A 26,718-nucleotide genomic window follows, 5' to 3' on the forward strand; every position below is an offset into this window, starting at 1 on the left:
TATGAAATACTGAGAAACAGCATTCAAAATAGTTTATGGTTATTATAACTTTGCTGTTGAGAAGTGACCAAAACTTTAAGCAAATTAAGACATTATTTAAGCATTTAGTATAGTAAACTCACAAAGTCATTAACACTGTAGGATTTATAAATTAGTTGTAACTGCTTTCTTTTTTTTAATTGACAGTAGCCATGTGTGGGGGAAGAAAATTTAAGTTTATACATGTGGAATGAAAAGTTTTATGTACAACTGCTTAGCAGAAATGTTGGTTAACATGGTTTATTCTGAAAGAGATACTAATGGTACTGAGACCAGTTTTTGACACAAATGGAGATTTTTATGATTCAGGGATCAGTATTAGAGAAAGTTCTTGGTTGCTAAGTGGATCTCTGAATGCAAAATGTAGCTGGTTTCTTTTTCACTTTATTTCTGACAATTGGTTACTTTACACATACTTAGATAACAATCAGAGTTAGGAATCTTCTGTTTGCATGTGTAGAGAGCACACTTCCTGTTTAAACCAGGAAGAGACTTCACCGGCTCATGTGATTGAAAGTCCACTGGAAGAACTGGCTTTAGGCATGGCTTGAACTGCTGGTGTCCATGACATGACAGGTCCAGGTCTTTCTGTCTTCAGTTCTTTGCTTGGTTTCTTTGTTCATCTCATTCTTGTGTGGCCCTAAGCTGTCTACCAGTTATTACAGGCTTCCCTATCTCTATTTCCTGTGGTGGGAGTAAAGCATGTCTGTCCCAGCGTGCCTTTAAAAAAAAAAAAATGCCTAAGTTCATTTTTTTAATTAATTGCATTCCTAAGAAATCCGACTGGATTAAGTCACATGGTCACCCCTAACCGAATCACCATGGCCAGAGAAATGTAATGCACTCATTACTTAGCCTAGTTTCAAACCCCTCCCCATACTTGCAATGTGATACCAGTGAACTACATAAGTCACCAAATGGGAATTTATGACTGTTAGAATTATCTTTAAGAAGAATGGATGCTGGAGACAACCATTACATGGTGAATCTTAGAAATAGGAGACGTTAGGGGCGCCTGGGTGGCTTGGTCGGTTAGGCGTCCGACTTCAGCTCAGGTCATGATCTCATGGCCCGTGAGTTCGAGCCCCGCGTCAGGCTCTGTGCTGACAGCTCAGAGCCTGGAGCCTGTTTCAGATTCTGTGTCTCCCTCTCTCTCTGCCCCTCCCCTGTTCATGCTCTGTCTCCCTCTGTCTCAAAAATAAATAAACGTTAAAAAAAAAAATTAAAAAAAAAAAAAAGAAATAGACTTTAGAATCTTTAGCCAAATGCCTTTCTGATTGATCAGACTTTACAAAACATTAATGTAAAATGGTCATTTAGTCTCTAGGGGTCCCATTTATGACAGTGAGTCACCATAACCTGTTTGATTTTTGAACGGTTGTGTTGGGAAAGGCTTTCCTTACATTGAGCAAAAATTTGCTTCCCCTTGCCCTTCATCCATTGGACCCTATTTTGCCCCTAGTGGCCACAAAAAGTAAATTCAATTCTACAATGTAGGCTTTCTAATATGTGTTAAAGTAGTTAAGGTAGTCATCCTTAGTCTTTCTTCTCCAAGCTCAAGGTGCCCCATTCTCTCATCTGTTATTGTTGTTGAAATGTTTAAAACACCCTCACTTTTTTTGCCTCTCTTCTTTGTATGAATTCTGGCTAATCAACTCCAAACTCAGACACGCAGTTCCATATACTGACATAAAGACTTCCAGTGTGGCCATTGGAAAGTGTTTTTTTGCCCATATGTGTGAGCAGAAAGATATTGAGGAAAATAAGGCTACACCTTGTGAAGAATAACTTTAACAGCAGTCTATAGAAGAAGCTAGTTCCAAAACTGATTACCTAAAATAAATGACCTGCAGCTAGAATGTGTGCAGAAAATATGTTTTGGAACATGATTTCTCAAAACTCTAACCATTAATATTGGGTTTAATTACTGATTTTTTGTGTTGGAGGCATGCTATTTAATTTGTAAAACATTATGAATAGTTCGTATTTTAATAAGTAAGTGCTTAATAATATCTATAATACAATATATATACTATTTTGTTTTTAAAGATAATTCTTTTTATTTTGTCTTATAAAAGTGAAAGTATTACATCAAGATGCTTGGTCAGATTCTATTTGTCATGAGAGAATTCTCCGTTCTCTTCTAAATGTACATGTTCTCCAGCAGAGTGACAACATCCCAGGATATACAACTTGAAACACTTGAGTATCATGAAATATTTACACTGATATTAACTCTGAAAAGGACTGTTGCCCATCAGACACAGAAGTGGGAAGGAGTTGAGCACTGATTTAAGGAAAGCCTCTGATGAGGTATGTAATGCCTCCCTCTTCATCCAGTCCACCACCAGGCCCTTTAACCTACTTGCACGGTATGCCACAGGCACATTTTCTCTCTTCCAACTTCACTACCACTGCTAGTCCATGCATCATCCCAGCCATTTGAGACTCCTGCAATGGCCTCCAAACTGGTCTCTTCCCATCCTCCAGTCCATGGTCCAATAGCAGCCAGGGAAATTTAAAATGCAAATAGGATCGTGCCCCTCTTTACTCATAAAAACGGTCTTCAATTGCTTTTTATTGGACCTAGGATGATACAAAATCCCTCACAGGTCTGTGAGACTCTGTCTACTTGTCCAAGCCCATTTTTCTCCATTCTCTTTGGTTGTTCAGTATATTCCAGGAATACTCATTTTCTTTTAGTTCCACTACTGAAATAAACTCTTCTGCTTCAGGGCCTTTGCATATGCCCTCTTTGCTGCTTGGCATACTCTCCATTTCTTTGCCTGGCTACCTTCTACTGATCATTAGCTCTCACCCTGAGGGTCCTTAACTCTCCATTCTTCCCTGACAGCCCATTTTCAGATCCTATGTTTTATTCTCTAACAGTATCCTCCAACTTTCTTTCAAACCACCTGTGTGTGTACTGTATGACTGTTTGAAATCCACCTCAGTTGGTAGACCACAAATTGCAGGAGGAGTGGGTTGGCTCACTACTGGATCTCGAGGGTATTTTTGGGCTACATGAGTTTGAATCCCTGTGCCCTCACTTGGCAGCGATACCTTGAATGCTCAGCCTCAGTTTTTTTTTTGCCTGAATGATAGAGAATATAATAATGTTTTTATAGGATTTTTGTAAGGATCAAATTTCAAATTCCATGTAAAGTGCTATATGGAGTGCTTCTCATGTAATAAGTGTCAATCTATATTGGTTATTACTATATTATTGCTTTTAGGATATATTTAGTTATTGTAGGCAAAAGCCACTAGGAAATTATTTCAGTTCCTTGAATAATTCTAAAAAGTCTCTAGAAAAGCTGTTTTTATACAAGTTAGAATAGCACTAAAAAAAGTGTTTTTAACTGATAGCCTCACTGTTCTGTTTTTTTATACTTGTCAAATATTTCAACTTAGCAATGTTAATACATAATTTAACCTCTGTTTCAGAGGTTGTCTTAAAATATGTTGAGCTTTTTTTAATGTGAAGATTATATATATATATATAAACATATATATAATATAAAATTAATATATATATATTATTTTCAGATGCTTTGAAAAATAATCCATTGTTACTTTTTATTTTTATGCTGAGATTTTTTTAGTTTAGCAGATTTCAAACACAGGGCAAACTGGTTGAACCTCCTGACAAAGACATCTTGTTTTTATAAACTTCAACTGTTGAATAATGATAATTTGCCTTTGTTCTTTCTCTCTCTTCATAATGGGATTTTCATAGGGGACCTTTTAATACCTCTGGTAAGATCTATACAGTAAAAATACTGCTCTGTGTAAAAGGGTTATGACAGTGTATAGATTTTCACTGTCAGACACCTTCCTTTGGGTAAATATTTATATGAAATGGGGCACAGAATTTAAAATAGCCCTAAAGAAGGTGCATACTCTCCTTGACAACAACAACAACAAAAAAGTTTGTGTATTAACAGTTGGTTTAACAGTGTCTGGCATAGAGAAATAAAGACAAAAATATACTCCGGTCCTGTAATATTTATAGCATTGCCAGTTTAACCATTGTGCCCTATTTAGGAATATTTCTTGAGTGAATTTTATTTTCATGTCCAAGAACACAGTCCCGAGTTGGTGGCAGAGAAGCTAACTCTCTGCAAAAGGCAACAGAATACACGTCTGTGTTCTTCCATGAAGGACAGGGAGGGAACTCACATTGCCGAAATCTTAAATTCTTGAACCTCCTGACACAGAAGACGCCTATAACAATGGGGGCAGCCACTTGGAAATGTTGTGTTATGCTTAATACGCTTTTGTAATAAACACTGTCTTCATAGGTTTATAAATGAGAAAGGCAAGAGATTCCATTCTGTAATTCTGAGTAAGGCATGTCCACATATGGCAGCGACGTGTTTGTGTGGCATTCCTGTTGTTACAGAATGAGCTGTTCCACATAATGTGCATATTCTAGATAGCTGGAGACTCAGCTACAAGGCGTGATCACTTTATATTGTGAATCTTTCTCACATTTATATAGCCTTTGCCTTAAACGCTAAACACTAAAAATAATTGCCATTATACTATAAGTCTGTCAAAAATGCACACTCTCTTGACTTACTTAGAGTTTTACCTGTCATAATTTCAAGACTTGAAGACTCGATGTTCTCACAAGAACATCACTTTCTTTTTTTTTTAAATTTTTTTCAACATTGATTTATTTTTGAGAGATAGAGACAGAGTGTGAGCAGGGGAGGGGCAGAGAGAGAGGGAGACACAGAATCCAAAGCAGGTTCCAGGCTCTGAGCTGTCAGCACAGACCCTGATGCGGGGCTTGAACTCAGGAGCCGTGAGATCATGACCAGAGTCGAAGCTGGACGCCTAACCAACTGAGCCACCCAGGCACCCCACGAACATCACTTTCTGAACTGCAGTGTGTTAAAATTTGTGAACACATTGGCACTTACACTGGAGGACACTAGACTGCCACATACAAAGCTTTTAAGGTTTTTTTCTTTCACTTTTAAGCTGTCTTGTCACTTTTAAGTGCTCTGTCAGTGTGTGTGAGTATGTGTGCCTCTAGTTCCATCTCCCCTCTGTTTTTAATCACCTGTGGGTTAGAAAATTTCTTACAATTATTTCCAAAATAAGAGTGGGGCACTTGGGTGGCTCAGTGGTTAAATGTCCCATTTCGGCTCAGGTCACTATCTTGCCACTCGTGGGTTTGTGCCTTGCGTCAGGTTCCATGCTGACGCTGTGGAGCCTGCTTGGGATTCTCACTCTCCTTCTCTCTCTGACCCTCCCCCCACTTGTGCTTTCTCTCTCTCTCAAAATAAACTTAAAAAAAAGAGTAAATTGGCTTCAAGTGATTACATAAGGACTATCCTAGGCATCAAGCATGAGAACTTACTTTTCTTCTTTTATTCAACAAATATAAATTGAATGCCTACTATGTGCTCATTGTTGGACTGGGGGTACGATGGTGAGAATGGTCTCTGCCCTGGGCGGGGGGGCATGCATATGCCAAGACCCATACTGTAACTGAGAAGAGACCCCTTTGCCTACCTGGTGGTAAAGAAAGCACCACAAAAGAGGCAATGCTTGGACGTGAGTTTTCAACAAAAAATCCTGACAGAATAGTTTTTCAGATGAATAAGGTAGGGATGATGGCGTCAGGCTGGAAGGAGATGGAGAAGTAAGAATTCCAAATAAAAGTTTGCCTCCTGCCTCTCCTGTCACTCCAATTCAGCCTCCCCAGAGAGCTCCTCTTTTCCTATTGATTAATGTGGATGTTTTCTTGGCTTCTGACTGAACACTTCTCGTGTCATTCAGCTTACTCTTCCAACGTCATTCCTGGCTGTCATTTCTATTTCTTGGAGATGACTTTTCAATCATTTAGACGTGATTTTTAAATGTTCTGTCTCTAGAGCATCATCTCTCTTCTCGCTCCAGACCTTTATATCTAAATGAATGCTGGACATCTACTTTCATGTCTGACAGACATTTCAAGTTCAACCTCCCTCCAGATCTGATTCTCCTCCCGAGTTCTTTACCTCAGTAAGAGGCACCACTAGACACATCTAACCAGTTTCTTAAACCAGAAATCTTGGCTTTTTCCTCGCTCCTTCTTTCATCAGCTCTGTTCAGTTCTTCATCTTCATTTACTTCTGTTCATTCCCAGTCACCAGTTTCATTCAGGACACAGTATATTCCTATATTGCTTTAAAAACCTACTAACCAGTCTCTGTCTAGTTCTTTCCCACTAAGAGCTGTCTTCCACAATGCAGCCAAAAGGATCTTCCTAATAAAACAGATCAAATCCTGTTACTCACCTAATTTAAACATTTACTGATTTCCTGTTGCCTTCAAGATGAACCTCTGGATGGCTCTGCCCTTCCATTGTCCTACCTCTACTTGTCATACCTGGCCATTTATGTATTCTTTTCTCCCTGTGTGAAATGTATCCCCATGTATTCACCTAAGTGTAATCCTTCCTCCGGGAAGCTTTTCTGGTCTCTTCTACTAGAGTAAAGTATTCTTGCTATGTGCCGTCTCAATGATTGTACCTGTGGGGTTTTAATTTTTAGAAGTGACTAAATGGCATCATAGAGAGGCTAATGCCATTGAAAGATTTTTATTCCTTACATTTCCAGAGAGGAAGGGGCATACCATGCCATGCACAGCCACATGGGGAAGCACCAGTGTCAGTCAGGAAGAAAAAAGAATGTGGAGAAGGCATAGGTCACAGCCTTTTTTGTATTTTCCGTGGGAAAGGCAAAGCAGGCCGAATAGCTTAGAACTGGTTAGTTTGAATAATTCTTGTGGGCTTTGGGGCATAGGAGTTGTCCTAGTTGTCTGATACCTGGACTCATGTTGATTTAGGGCAGGAGAAATCTTGGTTTGGAGGGTGAGGGTTAGATAAAGGAGGTGGTTGAGGGTAAGGACTTAGGATTGGTCAGTTTGTATATGAAAGGAGTGCTCTCAGGCCCGCTGTTTATCCTGTTAGGAATTAGCCACCACTAGGAGGAACAGTCTTTCTCCAGCCAGTAATCCTCACCCCGTCCAAGATGTCAAAACATTATGAAATATAGAAAATAAAAACATAGTTAATACACTACTCTATTGCCCGTTGCAGTACAGTTCATATTTCACTGTATTGTTTACATCTCCCAAACTTGCTCCTTGTAGGTTTCTTGAGAGCAGGGGTCCTGTCTATCTCATTCACCACTGTAAGCCCAGGGCCCAATGTGGTATTTCTCACATGATAGATGCTCAGTAAATTTTAGTGGAATGAAAAAATGAGTGGACATCTTTCTGCCTGGCACATGTGGTTAGTGTTTAACCAGGAAAACACTACTTTTTCTGAATATAGATTTGGTTATATCAGTTAATTGAGTAAATTTGAGTTAATTGAGTATATTTTCATTTGGTTTAAACGTGAGGGTCTTTTTCCTCCAAACTAAGTAAAATTTAGTCTAGCTCAGCATAGTGTACATTACGTAAAATTCTCTAAAGACAACAATACATCTTTATGTTTCCTGTGTTAGCTGGTGGTTACTAGGAGAGATTTTGCCCTGTGAGGATATTTGACAATGTCTGGAGATGTTTTTGGTTGTCACAACTGGCATCTAGTAGATAGATGCTAGGGATCCTGCTAAACATGCTACAATAAGCGGGACAGCCCCTCATGACAGATGCTTATCCAATCTAAAATGTCAGTAATCTACTGTTGTTGAAAAGCCTTCTTTTAGAGGATAATGTGTTTGACAAGTTTACCTGAGGAGACTTCACACAACCAACCTTGTCCCCTGACTCTCCCATGAAGCGATTACAAGTTAACTAGCTGATATGTTAGAGGTAAATATAGCAGCCCTGAAGGGAAGAGTAGTTTATAGAGAAGGAGACATCACAAGCTACAAGCAAGGGGTTCAGTGTTGGGATAGATACCTTTCCAGTTTGAAAGGAAACCTAACTGGATTGAGATATAGCATGACAACATTGAGGGCTGGGCTTAAGATGAACACCAAAGCTATAGGCTTTTTAGCTGACAGTTAAAGAGTATGACTTGAAGTTAACATAAGTGATGTGGGGGGAAGGGAACAACCATAGAGAGCTTATAACTTCAGAATTGCTCTCTTTAAAATTGGGAGTTGTCTTCTCAGGCCAACATGCTGCCACTGATCAGAGCAATGCTGTCACACCTTCTTGGAACAGTCTTCTGAACTTGTGTCATGTTCTTTTGACAAACATCAGAGGTTGCAAACATTGCCCTCTAATGCAGGAGTTTAAATTTAGGGGAAAAATCAAGTTATATGGACCTGTATGTAGCAAATAAGGAGAATAATCCACGTTCCTAATGCCATGTTCATAAAAACTGAGGATGAGCTATAAATTAAATAAATCTGGCTCTAAAGGCAATTCTAAAAGAAGTTCTAGAAATGTCTTGAGCTAAGTCAACATCACTGGAGGAAGTTTGGGGAGAAATGTTCATATTGAGGCATGAGTGTTAGCAAAACATTACTTGATAGTCATGTTGCTTTCAGTGCTACAAATATCTGGAAGTATGAATATGTGTGAACAACCAAATTTCTGATAGTGAGAATATTTAGCACAGGTCTTATTACACTTTTTATATACTGAAATTTAATTTTTTTAAAACATTTTTAAGCAATGTCTACACCTAACGTGGGGCTCAAATGTACAACCCTGAGATCAAGAGTCGCCTGCTCTACTGACTGAGCCAGCCAGGTGCCCCTTAAAGTTTAATTTTGAAGCTGACACCATACTTCAAATTTAGAATTTCTACTATAGGCAAGGAAGTATTTAATTGTTTCCCTCAGACGTTAGCTTTACTTTGGCCGTGTAGGTCTGATCTAGGATAGCTTTTCAGTGTCAAATCAAGTGCATGTTTAGTGTATTGTAACCGACTAGGAGAGATAGGTATTGTAACAGAACAGTTAATGAAATTAGAAGTCCATTCCTGGTACCGATACATGGCAGTTTTCCTAAGACTGTCCCAATTTTAAAACTGAAAGTCCTGCTTCCTGGGAAACTCGTCAGTCCTGGACAAATCAAGACAGTTACCCACTCCCAGCTTCTTAGCTAACTCCTCCATTCTTTTTTGGACTATCTGCAGTGAAAACAAAACAATGACTCTTGGTAGTAAATAAAGGAACAAGGACACATACCAACTTGAGTCAAATAGCAACATTCCTTAGCTGAAAGTAAGTTGGGCTAATCACTAACTTTCATGCTGATGCAAACTGAAGTCAAGTTCTATTTAATGATGATGGTGATGGCTAAGGCCATGTTTTACCAACCAATGACAGAAACAGTTACAAGGATAATAATACAATTGGGCAAGTTTTACCCACCATGCTTATTATATTTGTTTTTGTTGTTTAGGAGATATTTTGACAACTTATGTCCTTGGGCAAGGAAATAATTGGCTTATTTAGTCCTTCAAAGGCTTTGTATGTAGTTCTAACAATTATCTATGATGCCTTAAAAATAAATGATGGGTGGAGTTTGAGTCAACACTAAAAGTATACATCATTGAGAGTGAATTTAGGGTTATATAGATAGGGGAGAGGATGGTGTGGTGGTTAAGCACGAAGTCAGGAGGAACTGTGTTTGTATCCTGCCTTACCACTTAGGAGTGTATAACTTTGAATTAGTTGCTTGCCTTTCTAAACCTCAGTTTCTTCATAAAACAAACAACAGGCACAATTATGGTACCTGTCTCTTGGACTTGCTGTTTATTTAATGATAATGAATATATAATGCTGTGCCCAGTACATAGTAAGGATTTAAGAAATGTGAGCCATTATTATTTTCACCTACCCAAGTTCCTATAGTAGTATATCCTGACTATATTAAAAAAATTTTTTTAAGTTTATTTATTTATTTTGAGAGGGAGAGCACACATGTGCAAGCAAGCAGGGGAGGTGGCAGAAAGAGAGGGAAAGAGAGAATCCCAAGCACATTCTGTGCTGTCAGCACAGAGCCCAACAAGTGGGTTGAACTTATGAACCATGAGATCATGGGCTGAGCTAAAACCAAGAGTCAGATGCTTAACTGACTGAGCCACCCAGGTGCCCCTATTCTGACTATATTTTAGAGTCAGGTTGTCTCTTTAATTCCTTATTTCTTATCCATTGCTCTTTGCAGTAGGATTTTTTAAATTATTTTAAAATTATTCAAAGAGCATAGAGAATTCTGATAAAAGATGTTTCACTATATACCAGTCTAGGTTCCAAAGATCACTGTCGTGTTACTATAGGAGAATATTGATAGAAATAAATTGCCCATGACTAAAACTCTTTGTAATTGTCCCCAAAACAAGATGAGTTAAGGAAGAAAGAAAAGAAATTCTAAAAGCTAAGACTGCATACTTAAAAGAAAGAAAAAAAGACTTGAATTAATAACATTGGAACCAGATTTGAACTACTCTCTAGTAGTTCAAGATACTGCAATGACTTTTTGAATATCTTTAGTTTATCTTGCAAGGCAGGATACATTGAAACATACGTTACTTGGGACAAGAAAGTAAGATGTGTTATTCTTATCTATTAAGCTAAAGATGTTAGAAACTAAGACATGACATTGCAGGGTCGTTACTACACAGGTTTTAAAAAGCAAGATGAGAGGCACCTGGGTGGCTCAGTTGATTGAATGTCCGACTTCAGCTCAGATCATGATCTCGTGGTTTGTGAGTTTGAGCCCCACATCAGTCTTGCTGTTGTCAGCACAGAGTCTGCTTCATGTCCTCTGTCCCCCTCTTTCTGCCCCTCCCCCTCTTGCACATGCTCTCTCTCTCTCTCTCAAAAGTAAACATTAAAAAAAAACAAAAAATAAAAAATAAAAAGCAAGCTGATAGGCCCAAAATTGTCCTATATAGCTATCTTCTAAAGTTCTATAATATACTGACTTCAAAATTAGGGTGCTATATATATGGAAGCAAAATAGTCAACAATTTATCCCTGAAAAGTTTCTCTTACAGCTGGTTTGAAAACAGCTATTTGACCACATAACACTTTCTTGAAAAACACGAATAGGAAAATACCTGGAAAAAGCAAGATGTGTTCATTGTAGGGCATTCTAGATAAAGGTAGGTTGAGATCATGTCATCTACCAAGATAATCAGAGGTAGACTGAAAGAAAAGAAATGGGAAGGACAGGCACACAAAACAACTTCCATCCAGAGACTTCTCTACATAAAATGCTGTAAGTAGCTCCAGATGCCATAAACTTAAAAGCATGTGTTCTTCTGTGGTGTATATGGGTTTTATTTTCCGTGTAGGACCTGACATTGATGGTTTAGAAAGAAAGGTAAGACATCAGGCAGAAATAGCACTTTCTTGTCAAATGAGGGCTCAAGCAAGATGTGCTATTTGGTAAACTCCAGTGCTCTTTTGAAAACAGCTGACATGATCAGGAGAGGTCACTGACTTTCTCGTTCTTTCTGTGACCCAGTTTTAGAAAATTGCCACAAAAAAAAGAAGAGAAGAGGTATCAGAGGATGTTACAGTCTGGCCTTCAGATCCTGGGTTAGGCTCTGCCTTCCTGTATGAGTCCTGAATACCATTGTTTGCTCTCCATTGCATTCTAATTATAAAATTAAAGTAGTAATTGGTTACTCCTTTTATGTTCTTCAAACTTCATTAGAATTGCTCTAATACATTTTATGTCTTCATTAATATTGTTGGAGATTGTAAAATCCTAGAAAGTTACACTAAAGTGTGTTTAGTCTCCTTATAATTTCACTCTAATGTTGTAAATCCATTATAAAATAATTTAGTATGTTGTCTTTTCTAAATCTTTTATATAAAGGGCAGAAAGAATTCTATGAGTATTTCAAGAATAAATTCAACAAAAGGCTTTTATTTTTCTATTAAAAGCATTATGATTAAAAGAAATACATTTAGGCTAGGACTTTTGGGTCAAGTACTTTGAGCTGACCAATATTTTACTGAATTGATTGTCTTGCTCTCGTGTAGCTAGAAGTTTGATCAAATACCCTTCTTAATCTCTGTGTTCTATAAAGATGAATTTTTTTTTACTGTTTAAAACCTGGTGTTTCAAATCTTTAAAAAAAAATTACACTTTTAGGCTTCAAGTCCATTTAATTTATCTTTAAGAAGATTGACTTAATTCTATGAACTTCAGAGTCTCTAGTGATAAACTTCTCCATCATCTCTGTATTATCTCTTTTATAGCCAGATGGGGAAAATGGTTTACATCAGGCACAATGTATATTTGAACAATAAGGTCACAAGCAGAGTTATATTACCTTTTATGGGCAGTGAGACATGTAATGTGTTGCAGCTTTCTCTTTTAAGCTACATAGCAAATCTGATACAGCACTTTGTTTTAATGCCTGGATTCCCATATGATATTATTTCCTAAGCATATTCATGTCAACAACCTGAGCTTTATTAAAGCAACATTTCCTCTTGAAATGTAGAGGAGGAGGATGGCCTTCAGTTCCAGTCCTCCTAAGTTTGATTAAAGCCACCTGAAATGAGTTTATTGTCTCACACTCTGCTCTTCATCCTCTGTTATCTTCAGCTCTCTCTGTCCCTGTAAGGTTGGAATCAGTATAATATTAATAATTCCCAGAGGTGCCTGGGTGGCTCATTTGGTTAAGTGTCTGGCTTCGGCTCAGGTCATGATTTCATGGTTGGTGAGTTCAGGCCCCCCTTTGGGCTCTTTGCTGTCAGTGCAAAGCCTGCTTAGATTCTCTCTCCTCCTCTCGCTCTGCCCTTCCCACCCCCCGAAAAATAAACATTATAAAAAAATAAGTCACAGCCCTAAAGAAATAATCATCACACTTCTGCTTTAGGATCTATTCCTGTGTTAAAAGGCAATTTCAAACTCTATGGATAATTAAAACAACAATGAAAGCAACTTAAGGGAATGGAACAGTTTAATTCTAGCCTGCAGGATATGTTTTAAGTTTTAGTAGGAAGTGCTACCATAGCATTGTGTGTGTGTATGTATATATATATATATATATACATATACATATGTATACAATTTTAGGAGGACAGGGTAGGTTAGGAATTGGCATGATTTAAATAATACCAAGAGACAGGATGCCATTATCACTGTAGTCTAAACTGCTTTTCATTTAATGTCACCCTAGCTTTGGTGGATCTGATTAATATTTGGTATTTCCAGCAAAAGATAAAGAATTTTACATGTCTATAATGGTCCAAAAGGAAACTTCTTTGGCTAGTTAACTCTATAAGCAAAAGAAAAAAAACCCTCATTCCCACTCTACCCTCACCCCCCACCCCCCACAGAAATTATATAAAGAGAGCTACAAAGTGGTTGGTTTAGAGCTTTGTCTGGTTTAATATAACCAACTGTGGTTTATTAAAGATGGAGCTTTTAAAGTTAATTGATTGCACTAATACGACCCAGGTTGTTCCGATCCTTGTTCATAGGAATTAAGAACAAATTAATCAAGTACAGGATAAAAATTAGCAGTAGGAATGAAAGGTAAATTTTCTTAGGTAAGAAAGGAAGTGGTTGGGACATGAAGTGCTCAAAGGCAGGTTTTACCACAGTGATTCTCAGACTCCCAGAGTGCTTTGCAATCACATGGTAGGCTTGTTAATACCACAGATCACTGTCTCCACGCCCCAGGGGTGAGGTCCGATAACTGCAATTTCTAATAAATTCTAAGATCCACACTTGGAAAACACTGTTCTACCAAAACAGGCCCTCCTGGGTCAGACGGCAAACTGAGTGCTCTCCTGCCAGTGCTCTTAGGCCCAGGTAACATCCCTGTGCTGACCCCGAAATGAAAAGGGGGGATTTTCTCCTTCAAATGCCATGTTCCTGAAATCATGATCACTGCCCACTTTCTCTTTTTATTCCAGAAACATTTTCTCCACTACATCCATCTCCAGACTATACGTGGGAATCTGTACAAATATATAAGTTTTCATTACAGTGTGAAGGAATTGATGTATGTAAATTTATAATCAAAGTAAATTATAAACAGGCCATATCATGTTATTTGCTTAGCTTGGCACAACTTAAAGCATTGGGTAAGCACTTAGAATAGTCCTCTCTGGTTAGTAGTTGAAGGATCTTTATTTATCCACCAACACCCACCCCCCCCCCCCCCGCCCCAGAGTTTTAAAACAACAAAGCCTGGGTCCCCTCTCAGACAAATTGCATAAAAATCGCTAAGTGGGGGCTTGGTAATTAAAAGCCTTCACGATAGTACTAATGTGCAGCCAGGGTTAAGAACGATTGGTAACTCACTTGTTATCAATGGGGTGATATCACTCACAGGGGTGAAAATTAGTTCTTGGGGGGCAAAAAATATCTTGGCTATTATCATGGTTTGTGGGCCTCCAAAGTGCTGCAGTACCTACACAAGGGTATAGTATATCTGTAGTATTAGCATTTCATGGGATGAGGCAAAATAGGAAAGAAAAAATTCTTTAGGAAGTGATTATGAAAAAAGGTTAAGAAATATTGCCTTAACCCTGAAAGACTGCTGTAAGTTTTCCATAATGTTTCTTCCTTCTAAAATGCAACATAGAGGCACGTGGGTAGCTCAGCCTATTGAGTGTCTGACTCTTGATTTTGCCTCAGGTCATGCTTCCAGGGTTTTCGGATTGAGCCCCCCATCAGGCTCTGCACTGAGCATGGAGCCTGCTGCCTGCGTAAGATTGTCTCCCTCTGTGCCTCTCCCCCCCTTATGCCACACCCCTCTAAAAAAATGCAACACAAATCGAGTTGAGTGCTGTTACAGGCACATTGGTAGGAAAAACAATTATTAAAAATTCTATTACATGTTGGTCATCTAGCTAGCTACTTTTATTTTATTTTTTACTGTGCATTTATTTCTGAGAGAGAGAGAAAGAGAGAGAGAGAGAGAGAGAGAGAGAAAGAATCCTAAGCAGGCTCCACACAGTCAGTGCAAAGCCCAAGATGGGGCTTGAACCCACAAACCATGAGATCATGACCTGAGCCAAAATCAAGAGTCAGACACCTAATCGACTGAGCCACCCAGGTACCCCTAGCTAGCTACTTTTAAATGCATTATTGAGTTAATCCTCATTATCCTGTATTTTTCCTTTGGAATATACATCAAACTTATATTTAGTTTAGTTTGATTCTGGCTTCATTCCATTTTCAAAATATTTTATAATGAAAATAATTACTGTCTTCATGAGGCTTATTGAAAAATTCTGTTTGAAGCTGTGAGGCAACCAGGTGGCTTGAGATTTCTTTCACTCTAAACCACTATCAAATAAATGCATTTAATCAATTTTGGAAAACATAACATTCCATTAAAAGAAATCACAGAAGCAAACAACCACCATATCCTCATCTCAATAGTCTTATTTTTCTAAAGAAGTCTAGAAAATGATCATTTCATTGATTTGTAATACTATAGTTTTCAGAGTATAACTTGCCACAAGAAAGGCAAATATATTAAAATACCTGTGGTATATTGCTATTTGCAAGGGTACAAGATTGTTTTAAAAGGTACCCAAGGATTTTGTTATTCAGGTATGGTGAAGCCAACAAATCAGGAGACAATCACCTTTAAAAAGGTAGTTTGTTGGGGCGCCTGGGTGGCGCAGTCAGTTAAGCGTCCGACTTCAGCCAGGTCACGATCTCGCAGTCCGTGAGTTCGAGCCCGGCGTCAGGCTCTGGGCTGATGGCTCAGAGCCTGGAGCCTGTTTCCGATTCTGTGTCTCCCTCTCTCTCTGCCCCTCCCCCGTTCATGCTCTGTCTCTCTCTGTCCCAAAAATAAATAAAAAACGTTGAAAAAAAAAAAAAAAGGTAGTTTGTTACTCACAGTTCCCAAGATGAGGAGACATGCCAAGCCATGAAGGACCACAGGGGAAGAACCAGGGTTGGTCAGGAGGCAGAAGGAGAAAGGGGAGAGCATGGGCAAAAGCCTTCAGTGTGGTTTTCCAGCTAAGGATGGGCAAGGCAGGGTGAGAGGTTTAAGTAAGGTTGGATAGTTGGAATCATCTGAGTGCTGTGGGCTGTGGTGGTACAGGAAGGGGGCTGGTCCCTATTGTCTAATACTTGGCCTTGAGATGATTAGAGCAAAGGAGTGCCAGATAGAGGTGCGAGGGGGTTATGGACCCAGGATTGGTTGGCATATCAAAGGTGTGCTCAAAGGCAAGGCAAGTTGTTTACTATCTCTAGGAATTAGCTAACCTGGGAAAGGCAGTCTCTGCTAGTTGGTAAAACCCCAGATGTCCGAGCATCAAGAATACAGAAAATAAAAAAAACATATAGTTAACATAGTTAAATATAGGTAATACAAAGTTGTGTCCCAGAAAGTCAGAGCCATAAACTACTCGGGCTGTGGAAACAGAGGAAGATACTTGAATGTTGTGAAAATAATGTAACCAGGGGACTATTAAGTCTTCTGGTCTACTTCTATCCAAGGAGAAAGTTTTAACCAAGTATGAAGATGTTCAAATCTTCCTTATATTGTATACATAACTCAAGAAAAAGCACTTGTCCTGAACAGTGAGACTAGTTGGGAGGAAGCAGATGGCGGGAGGAATTGATAGACATTACAGCCTGGATAATTCTGTCCTGTCTTATTCTGTGTGTGCTTGGCTCATGCAGACACAGTGTGTACTGATGGAAGTTCAGAGCAGACACTTTCTGTTACCGACAGCAGCAGTAAATGAAGAAACAGCAAGTTTGTTGGGACCCAACAATGAAAATTTATAGCTTCACAATAGGACCAGGACTTTCATTATTGCTGTAGTAGTTATCTTTACTGTTTAACAGAAGGAAGGCAGCATTGTGTCCTGAAAAGAAACCTCATTGTGTTGTAAAGCAGACCAAGGCTGAAATTCTAAGTCAGCTCTTTACTAGCTGCATAACCTTGGGCTACATATGCTACTTCTCTGGACTTGGGTTTTTTCATCACAAAATGCAAATTACATCTATTCTTGAGATTGGAAACAACTGAGAAACAAAACATAGGAAACAGATGAAGATTTAAATATAAAATCAAAAAACCCCAAAAAACTGAAGTTGGGGCCCCTGGGTGGTTCATTTGGTTAAATATTGGGCTTTTGGTTTTGGCTCAGGTCATGATCTCACAGTTTCAGGAGTTTGAGCCCCACATCGGGCTCCCCGCTGGCAGTGGGATTCTCTATCTTCCTCTTTCTCTGCTTCTACCCCACTCATGCTGTCTCTGTCTCTCTCAAAATAAATAAATAAACTTAAAATCAAAAACAAAAACAAAAAAAACTAAAGTAAGGTGAATTTGGGGATGTGGCTAAATGTATAGCCATAATGAGCTTCTTTAATATTTTACCCCAGAATTAAATTTCCTCACCCAATCTCAGGCAAAGCTGGAGAGAGCCCATTCTTTCAAACTTATCACAAGGACCAGTTGAGTAAGATTCTTGGGGGATGCAGAACCAGCAGGGGATGGCTTGATCTAAGCTTGCTCAGTACCTCCTCCCAGTCTCAACAATCAGGGAAGCGACTCATCCCCCTGCTTGAAGAGTGATTGAAGAAGGGTGACGAGTCAGTAAGTCCCCACCTCCCTGCCATGGAAAAAGTACAAGTGGGGACTGGAAATCCCCCTTCACTAGTAAGTAAGCATCCTAAATGGAAAGAGATAAAATTCATTAAGACTTCATTTACCATATATGGATTATTCCTTCTCCTGATATTGAAATTCAGTGAAATGGCTGTCTTTTTTGTCTTTAGCTTTTTCCTTCTGAAATATCCAAAACTAATTTTTTTTAATGTTTATTTATTTGTTTTGAGAGGGAGGATGAAGTTGGGGCAGAGAGAGAGAGAGAGAAAGAGAAAGAGAGAATCCCACACATGCTCCCTGCTGTCAGCGCAGAGCCTGATGCAGGGCTCCATCCCACGAACCGTGAGACCATAACCTGAACCAAAATCAAGAGTTGGATGCTTAACCAACGGAGCCATGTAGGCGCCCCAATGAAACAAAAATTTTTAATTTATGAGAAAAGGGTCTCTTTTTTTGTTTTGAGAAAAAAGGACGTTCTGTCTGAATCCAAGTTACTTGTAATTATGTATTCTGAATTAACACATTGATTTTATACATGATTCTTGAATTCCACTCCAATAAGACTGCAGATTGGTTAAAATGCCAGAAATAATGTAATAGCAAGCTAAATATGAATATTAAGTTTTACCATTCAGTTGTTCTTATTGGTATTTTAATTGATCACATTGGATGGTAGGTATTTAATTCATCTTTCCAGATAGAACAATTTAGCATATTCTTCATTAATATATGTTCAGGTCATCAAAAATTGAGAATTTGGTATTTTCCAGCAATGATACTAAAACATACTACTTATTAAGTACTTTGTCAGGCATTGTGCCAAATGCTTTATAAAGCTTTACTTCTAATTGTATACCAACTCTAGAAGGAATTATTTTTATCCCAATTCTATAAAAGAGAAAACTGAAACTCATAGAGAGTTGAGTAATTTTCCCAATGCTACACGGTTTGAAAATAGTAAAGTCAGAATTCTCACTCAGACTCCTGCAATGCCCACATTCTTTCCTTTCCTTTAATAAGTCCTTAGCCTCCCCCTGAGAAGATTCTAATGTGAAAAAAAGAAAAAAAGGTCTTGGTTCCATTAGCATAACTAACAGAAGTGACCTTGGAACTTCACTATAGTAAGGGATAGGAAGAGGATGCTTTTTTAACCCTCACATATGAGTTTGAACACATTATTCATTTTCAGCTAAAATGTTTGGTTGATTATCCGAACTGTGTTGAGAGTTTACAAAAACATGAAATAAGTTTTTTTGCACTGGTTCTATTTTGAAGATTTTAATGGGCACACCATTGCTTTTAAGATTCTATTATACCTTGCACTTCTCTCTTCATAGGCTTCATCATTCTTGGGACAAGAGAGGTGCTCATTAAATATTCACCGACTATTTGAAGGTATTAATTGGTGATTAAAGGCATAGGGTTCTCAGAAATAAGTGGTAGAGGTATCCACTTCAGGCAGGAAAAGGAGACACTCCTTGGGACCCAGCCTTTCTCCAACTGTAGCCATTCCTTTTGAAAATTAAAAATTGCTTGAAAAAAAAAAGGGAAAAAATTGCTTGAAATTGTACACATCATGAGGCTTTCAACACTTTGTACTATATAGAATATGTTATTATACTTTCATAATTTGCAAAACCGCCATGCTTATTATAGATTCCTAGGAATTAATATCGACTGCCAAGGATCACTAATGTGAACATCATAAGCATGAGCTTGAGTCCGTTGAGAACCAGGGATACTTGGTCCTCTCTAGTAATTTTCCTTTAACAAAGCTCGACCCCTCTGGGCTAGGTGAGGAATGGATCAGAGTGTGAAGAGGTAGGGCAGAGCCCCTGTCACTGGCCTCCTATCCCCCTCATACCTTCCAGAAGGCCAGGATTCCTGCCAGGGCCTTGTTCCTCCTGACACATAGCCCTTGTCTGTCTACACAGTGACTGCTGCTCTCTCCTCAGATCCTTCACCTCCGTTCTCTTCAGTGTTACCAATTACATATATTCTTTTCATACAGGCTTTACTTGCTGTATTATAAAGTCACACTTTTATTTCAGGTTTTAAAAATATTTAAATATATTGATTTTCATGTAATCATATCTTGTAATCTGTACATATCTTTAAAACAAAAGAAAAGATATTTTAAAAACTGGAATTTTGCCTACACATGTGCCTTAAATGTCTTCATTATCCAACAGTGGGGACTTTTCCCCAGTTGTTTTCTCTTATTTTTTTTTTTAAATTGAGGAAGATTATTCATGGGGAGAGTCCTAGATCCTTTTTCCAAACTGAACATATAATTTGAACACAAATTATAATACAAAAGCACCCTTTTATATAGACTCATGATTGCCGTCTAAGGAATATGTATGTCTCAAATGCAAAAGTGTATTCAACGAAAATGGGCATTTCAATTCTTATTTTTTTAATGTTTATTTTTATTTATTTTGAGAGAAACCATGAGTGGGGGAGGAGCGGAGAGGGAGAGAGAGAATCCCAAGCACTTTTACACTCGGTGCTCATCATAGAGCCTGATACACAGCTTGATCTCACGACCCTGAGATCATGACTGTGAGATCATGACCTGAGTCGAAACCAAGAGTCAGATGTCTAACCCACTGAGCCACCCAGGCGTCCCTTTGCTAGTGCAAGTCTTGACTGAAAATAAATAAGTGTGCAGCCCATCTCTCTGTCCCAGAAGAACACTTGCATGCAGTCAGGAAGAGAAGAATGAGCAGCTACAGCAGTCCTAGACATAAAACTGAGCTGGAGGGGAGCATATATATATTCCTAAAATAGATGGAATTTCCACAACCCCCAGATTAACTGTTTAACTGATCAAGTGTCCTTCCATATATACATATATAGATATGAATATAGACATATGTGTATATCGATATTCATATGTGCGTATAAATGTGTCTATATGCATCTCTCTCTATATCTATATCTATACACTGGGAAATATGTAAGGAAGAATAATAGGTAACATGTACAAAGTACTTACTATACACCCAGCACTGTTTAAGCACCTTACATTCATTAACTCATTTAATCCTCACAAGAAGTCTATGAGGAAAGTATAATATTGTTCTCAGTTTTACAGATGAGGAAACTGTGGTGTGACTGGATCAGGTAGAGGCCAGCAGTGAGAGCGGTAAAAGAATTCACCCAAGGCAGAACAAAGGAGAAGTTTATTGAATACACTGCGAGGGAGTAGCAGGCAGGACAGCAGAGGGGAGACCATCTGCCAGGAGGCAGTGGTGGAGGGCTGTAGTTAAGGCGGGGAGGTGGGTGAGGAAGTATGGGAATGGACAGAATTTTCCTTTTTTGGAACCTGTGCCTGGGTGTGAGTAACCCATTGGTCAGCTAGGGCTAATGGATATTCTGAGGTGGGTCACCTGATGGGCCTGTTTGTATTCAGTCAGGTGGGCCCTTTTACCTACTCAGGTTTCTACGGCTCAGGTTGGTTGCCTAGAATGGCCTCTACAGAAACTGAGATGTAAGAAAATACATTGCCTGAGATCAGCCAGGTAGTAAGTGATGACTTGAACCCAAACAGTCTGGCTCTAGTCTTCATGTTCTTTTCCACCATCCCAAACTGTTTCTGTCCTCAGAGAAGGTGTAGCATAATGGGAAGTTTAAATATTTACATATGAAATGTTAAATACTTCAGTTCCATAATACAAAGCATCCCACATAGTGTGTGTGTGTGCTTAGATGGTGCATGGACCCTGAGGCAGTTATGGCTGGGATTGAGAGGGTGTGTTTCCCCATATTTTACCGTGGACTGGGATAACCAGGGGAGGCTTTTCAGGAAGGCAAGAATTGAATTGGGTCTTCAGTGGAAGATTTGGAAGAGAGAAACAGAGAACAGAAGGGATTTTAAGGGAGAGAAAGCCACTGTTGAGCCACTGTTTAGAGATCAAAATGCACAAAGCATTATTTACAGGGGAGCAGTACAAAGACAGTCTGCCCAAAGCAACAGGTTCAAGTAGAGATAGGAGATGTGTTTAGAAAGGTTGCTTATATCCAGATGTTATAAGGACGTGACTATCAGGCAAAGAATTTTGACTTAATTTCATAGATAAGGCAGAGTTGGCTAAAGAGGTCAAGAGCAAGAATGGGAAAATGAAAAAAAAAGTATTTGGGGAATATTAGTCTGGCAACCATGTACAAGACGGATATAAGGGATAACAAAAGGGAAGCCTGGCCTTACTTGGAAATTTGTGTCTTTTTCAAAATGAGGGCCTGGAATTCAATTAGATATGTTTTAGATAAAAAGGAAGGCATAAATCTAGAAATATTACTAAGAAAATATCAGTAGGAATGGTCTGAATGGTTAAAGAAACGTAAGGGAAAACATCAAAGATGATTTCAAAGGTTTAAACATGGCTAGCACAAATTAAGATGGAATCCAAATAAGAAGTAGATACAAACTGAAATGAGAAGAGTAATTGTTTTTGTTAAGATTTTTTTTCAATGTTTATTTTTTGAGAGAGAGAGACAGAGCACAAGCAGGGGAGGGGCAGAGAGAGGGGGAGACACAGAATCTGAAGCAGGCTCCAGGCTCTGAGCTGTCAGCACTGAGCCCTATGTGGGACTCGAAACCACAAGCTGTGAGATAATGAACCTGAGCTGGAGTCAGATGCTTAACTGACTGAGCCACCCAGGCGCCCCAAAGAGTGATTGTTTTTATTTCATCATACTCAAACGTATTTCTTATTGGGTCAATCAGTTCTTACTCAGCCAGCCAATCAGTAATGCCCCCTGAGCACTCATATTCAGAACACCACAGGAAGGAAGCTTGGTGGGAGAGGTGGAGGGAAGTGTAACTCAGAGTAAAATAAAACGTAGAGCTTGGGTGATCTTAGCTCTAATTCCGCCCCCCCCCGCTTTTTTTTTTTTTTTGGGTACATGAAGAATAGATGTAGGAAGGTGACAGGTGATAAGAAGCTTATGGACTCACTCACGTATTAGATCCCAAGGGTGTCCTGGCAAATTTCACCCATGTAATGGATCTTTAAATTGTGGTCTTTATTTGGAAAAGCCAATCCCCATAAACACAGAGGGTCCTTCCCAAGGGAAGTTCACTGTGATCTTCCATGCAGGGACCTACTGGATGCTTCTCATTTGAAGGCTCTTGAGAATTGGTGAAGAGAAGTAGGATGTAGGCTAGGGTCCATCAACATACTCACCCATGAAGTCAGGGGCCAGGTTTCACATCTCTCTGGCTTTGGGTCTGTATGACCTAGTGTATAAGAGTATGTGCTTAGGAATCAGATTTGGAGTCAAAACCCAATTTCTCTATTATCAGAATTGTGATTTGGAAAGCCATTTAATCCCTCTGGACTTTATTGCCCATCTATAAAGATGAAAATAATAACCCTATATCAAAGATCAGTGTTAAATGCTTTGTTCATGTATGTGACACACTAAATACATGGTAGCTACTCTATTATTCAAGGAGGTCTAATGGAAAGAATAGTGATTATCCTAGTTGCTTATAAGGCCTGGGTAGTGTCAGAAGGTCTCAATACAGATTCCATATACTACACAAATGGCACACATGTTTAAGCCTTCCCAAACCCTTCCATATCCACTAATATGTTTTTCTCACAACAAACTTGTGAATGAGTCAGTGTGTTCATTATTACTCCTATTTTGCAGATGGACAGAAAGGACCTTCAGAAATGGGCAAAAACTAGTTTCAATCACAAAACAAGGTCACAGAGCCTGAACTGGAACCCAGGGCTGCTCACTCCTGTCAGAGCCTGATGGGAAAAAGCCTGCTGCCACTTTTCTTGCAAAAATACCCTTCCACTTATGTAGTGAACACAGGGCAGAAAAAGCTAATTCTCTAGTCACATCAAAGAGCTGCTTGTTGAACTCTTGACTTTTGGCAAGCCGTGCATCATTTCTTAGCCTCAGCAATTCCTTGACATTCTTTCTACTTTAACTTTCATTTTTTCAAGGCATTTTAAAATTTACTTTTAGCATTCTTAAATAGTAGGAATTATTTTATTTTTTTTTCTAAAAAAAGTATGTGGTTATGTTTCCATTAAATGCACATTACCCATCCAAGTACTTACTCAAATCAGATTATTGGTTTGGATATATGTCGTATGTTATATTGGGGGTGGGTATAGGGACGTGTGTTAGTTAACATGAGGAAAGTACAAGTGAAATTTAATCTCAAAGATTTGAGATATATCATTGTACTTTAAATACTCTGATTTTAAATATAAAATATGTTTTTTTTCAACTTTGTACACCAAGTTAATTGGTCCATTACTTAATAACTTTTGTACTTGCTTGGGAGTCTTAAGTAATTTTGTTTACCTCTTAGGACCTTGTGGCAGCTAGGAGAGAGGATGGAAAATGTAGGAGAGGGGGTCACAAGTTTAAGACTGCAATTTCCGAATCCATCTCCCATGAAGGAAATCAGGATCCCAAATAGCTCTACCTTGCAACTTGTCCACAGTTGCATGGCTAGAGGGAAACTATAGAAAATTCCTCACACCTCATCTGATAGTCTTCAACCATCTCAGACAGACTACTTCAGTCATCATTTCCCTCGTAGAAGCAAGATGACTTTGTTAGAAGAAAAGTTGAAATTTTCCCTCACATTGCTCCCCCTGGAATTTTTGAGGGTTAAGTCCTAGAGTGCTCTGCCAGCCACCAAGGGAGCCATACTTGGGGGTGAGGGGAAGGACCATTCTGAATTCTGAGGTCATACATTGAATTTTACTTTGATTTAAGATCCAATTTTGACATTATAAGATAGATGACATTTTGACCCTATGTATTTCTATTCAAAGGATTTTAGGGTATGTTTGCTCATCAGTAAGTAAAGCTGAGATGTATTGACTATAGAGTTACTGGTAACACAGAATCTATTATTTTTATGACAAGGCAAGCAGTATATTTTCCCTAGGAGTGAGGAATTAATTACATCACTGAGATGTCTACCCCATCCCCACATCAAGGCATTAGAGGAAATCAGTTCCCTCAAATCATCACTATCCTTCCTTTTCACTTCACAGACCAATCATGGAGGTTTGGATCCTAAATTTAACTTTGGAAGTTTGCTGCAAGTTCCAAAAATTTCCTAAATAGGTTTCAAATGCTAGCACTTTGTGGGCTTAGGAATGAAGAATTAAAAGAAAAGTGATGATTACTGTTATAATAAAAACCTGGCACAAAATGAAAAAGGTTCTTTCTCTCTCTCTCTCTCTCTCTCTGTCTTCCCACTTGCAAAGGGAGAAGTCCATGAGTTTTTCTGATAATCTCAAAGCAGTTTAATGGCATGGGCAATGGGCTTTTTCAGAATATCACTATAAGTAATTATTTCAATTCAAGGATCATCTTTTAAACTTATACTGGGACAAATCTGGTACAAAGAAACATGGGAGATACAGAAGAAACATGACCCACAGGCCCTCTCTAGTTGTCTGTGACTGCCATGCTGCCCAGCCATTTTTTCCTAGTTCCTCCTCCTTTACCAACTTCTGTATGTTGGAGTCTCTAAGGCTCTATCCACCTTGGAGGAACCTTTTGTCTTCTCTCTCTACACTCTCTCTCTGGGTGTAGTGGGCTGAATGGTAGTCCGTGAAGAGATGTGTCCACACCCTAATCCTCAGAACTTGTGAATGTTAGTGAATGTTACCTTACTTGGGAGAAGGGGTCTTTGCAGATGTAATTAAGAAACTTCAGACAAAGAGATCATCCTAGATTATTCAGGTAGACCATAAATCTAATGGTAAGTGTCCTCATAAGAGACACACAGGGGAGAATTGAGACAGAAGAAGAGGAAGCAGTGTGACAAAAGAGGTAGAGCCTGGGGCGCCTGGGTGGCGCAGTCGGTTAAGCATCCGACTTCAGCCAGGTCACGATCTCGCGGTCCGTGAGTTCGAGCCCCGCGTCAGGCTCTGGGCTGATGGCTCAGAGCCTGGAGCCTGTTTCCGATTCTGTGTCTCCCTCTCTCTCTGCCCCTCCCCTGTTCATGCTCTGTCTCTCTCTGTCCCCAAAATAAATAAACGTTGAAAAAAAAAATTAAAAAAAAAAAAAAAAAGAGGTAGAGCTTGGAGTGATATGGTCACACAAGGCCACAAGTCAAGGTTTGGTGACAGCCACCAGAAGCTAAAAGAGCAAAAAATTTTCTCACCTAGAGTCTCCAGAGAGAGTGCAGCTCCTATAGACACCTTAATTTTGGACTTCTGGCCTCCAGACTGTGAGAGAATAAATTTCTGTTTTATTAATTATAGTCATTTGTTACAGCATCCACAGGAAGCTAATACAGTAGGTGATCCCATCTAATCTCTCATCTTCTAATTCCATCTCTAGACTTAAATTTTCAAGCCTGACCTCTCCTCAGAGTGCCACACCCCATATACATCTAACTGCCTACTGGATGTCTCCACTTGGATACCTAAGAGATATCTCAAACTTAATATGGCAAAGGGAACTCTTGATTTCCAACCTTTACATTGGCAAATCTACTTCCAAGTCTTCCGCATCAATAAATGGCATTGCTATCTCAGGTTTAGGGCTTAGCTCCAACTACTTCATGGCTCTGGCAAAGAACCTAAGCATCTTGCTTGATTCTTTTCTTCTTCTCAATACCTGCCACCTAATTCCTAGATGAATCCTCTTGGCTACTACCTTAGTCTATCATCTCGGACTCAAATTTCTGTTGTGGCCTTCTAATTTCTGCCCTGCCTCTACTCTTGTCTCTCTCACTACAGCCAGAATGAACATCCTACAGTGTAACTCATTCTATTACTCTCTGCCTAGGATGTTTTGATAGCTTTCTATTACACTTAGAATATTTATCAAAATTTATTACTTTGGACTACAACAATGGTTCTCAACTGGAGGCTTTTTTGCCTACCATTTGGTAATTTCCAGGGACATTTTTTGGTTATCACTAGGGAGAGCCTACTGGCCCACAGTGTGTAGAGCCCAGGAATACTGCCAAATATCCTACACTGCACTGAACTCCCCATAGCAAAGAATTATCTGGCCCCAAATGTCAATGGTGCTAACGTTGAGAAACCCTACAGAATCCACACAAGCTGATTGATATTTGCCTTCTGTTGACTCATTTCCTTCTACTCTTCCTCAAATATGCCAAGCTTGTCCACATCTCAGAGCTCTCGAAT

At 39.0% G+C, this 26,718-nt stretch overlaps 1 protein-coding gene across 1 annotated transcript in view; it reads left to right on the top strand.

Annotated features, from left to right (window-relative positions):
* Positions 1 to 26,718, top strand: part of SYNPO2 (synaptopodin 2) — a 168,700-nt gene that overhangs the window by 45,759 nt on the left and 96,223 nt on the right. The window lies entirely within an intron of this gene.

The sequence above is a fragment of the Lynx rufus genome, unplaced genomic scaffold, assembly GCF_022079265.1.
Source record: "Lynx rufus isolate CCGP_SWC_20201006 ecotype Redwood Valley unplaced genomic scaffold, mLynRuf1.p SCAF_3, whole genome shotgun sequence".
In the NCBI taxonomy this organism is placed as follows: Eukaryota; Metazoa; Chordata; class Mammalia; order Carnivora; family Felidae; genus Lynx; species Lynx rufus.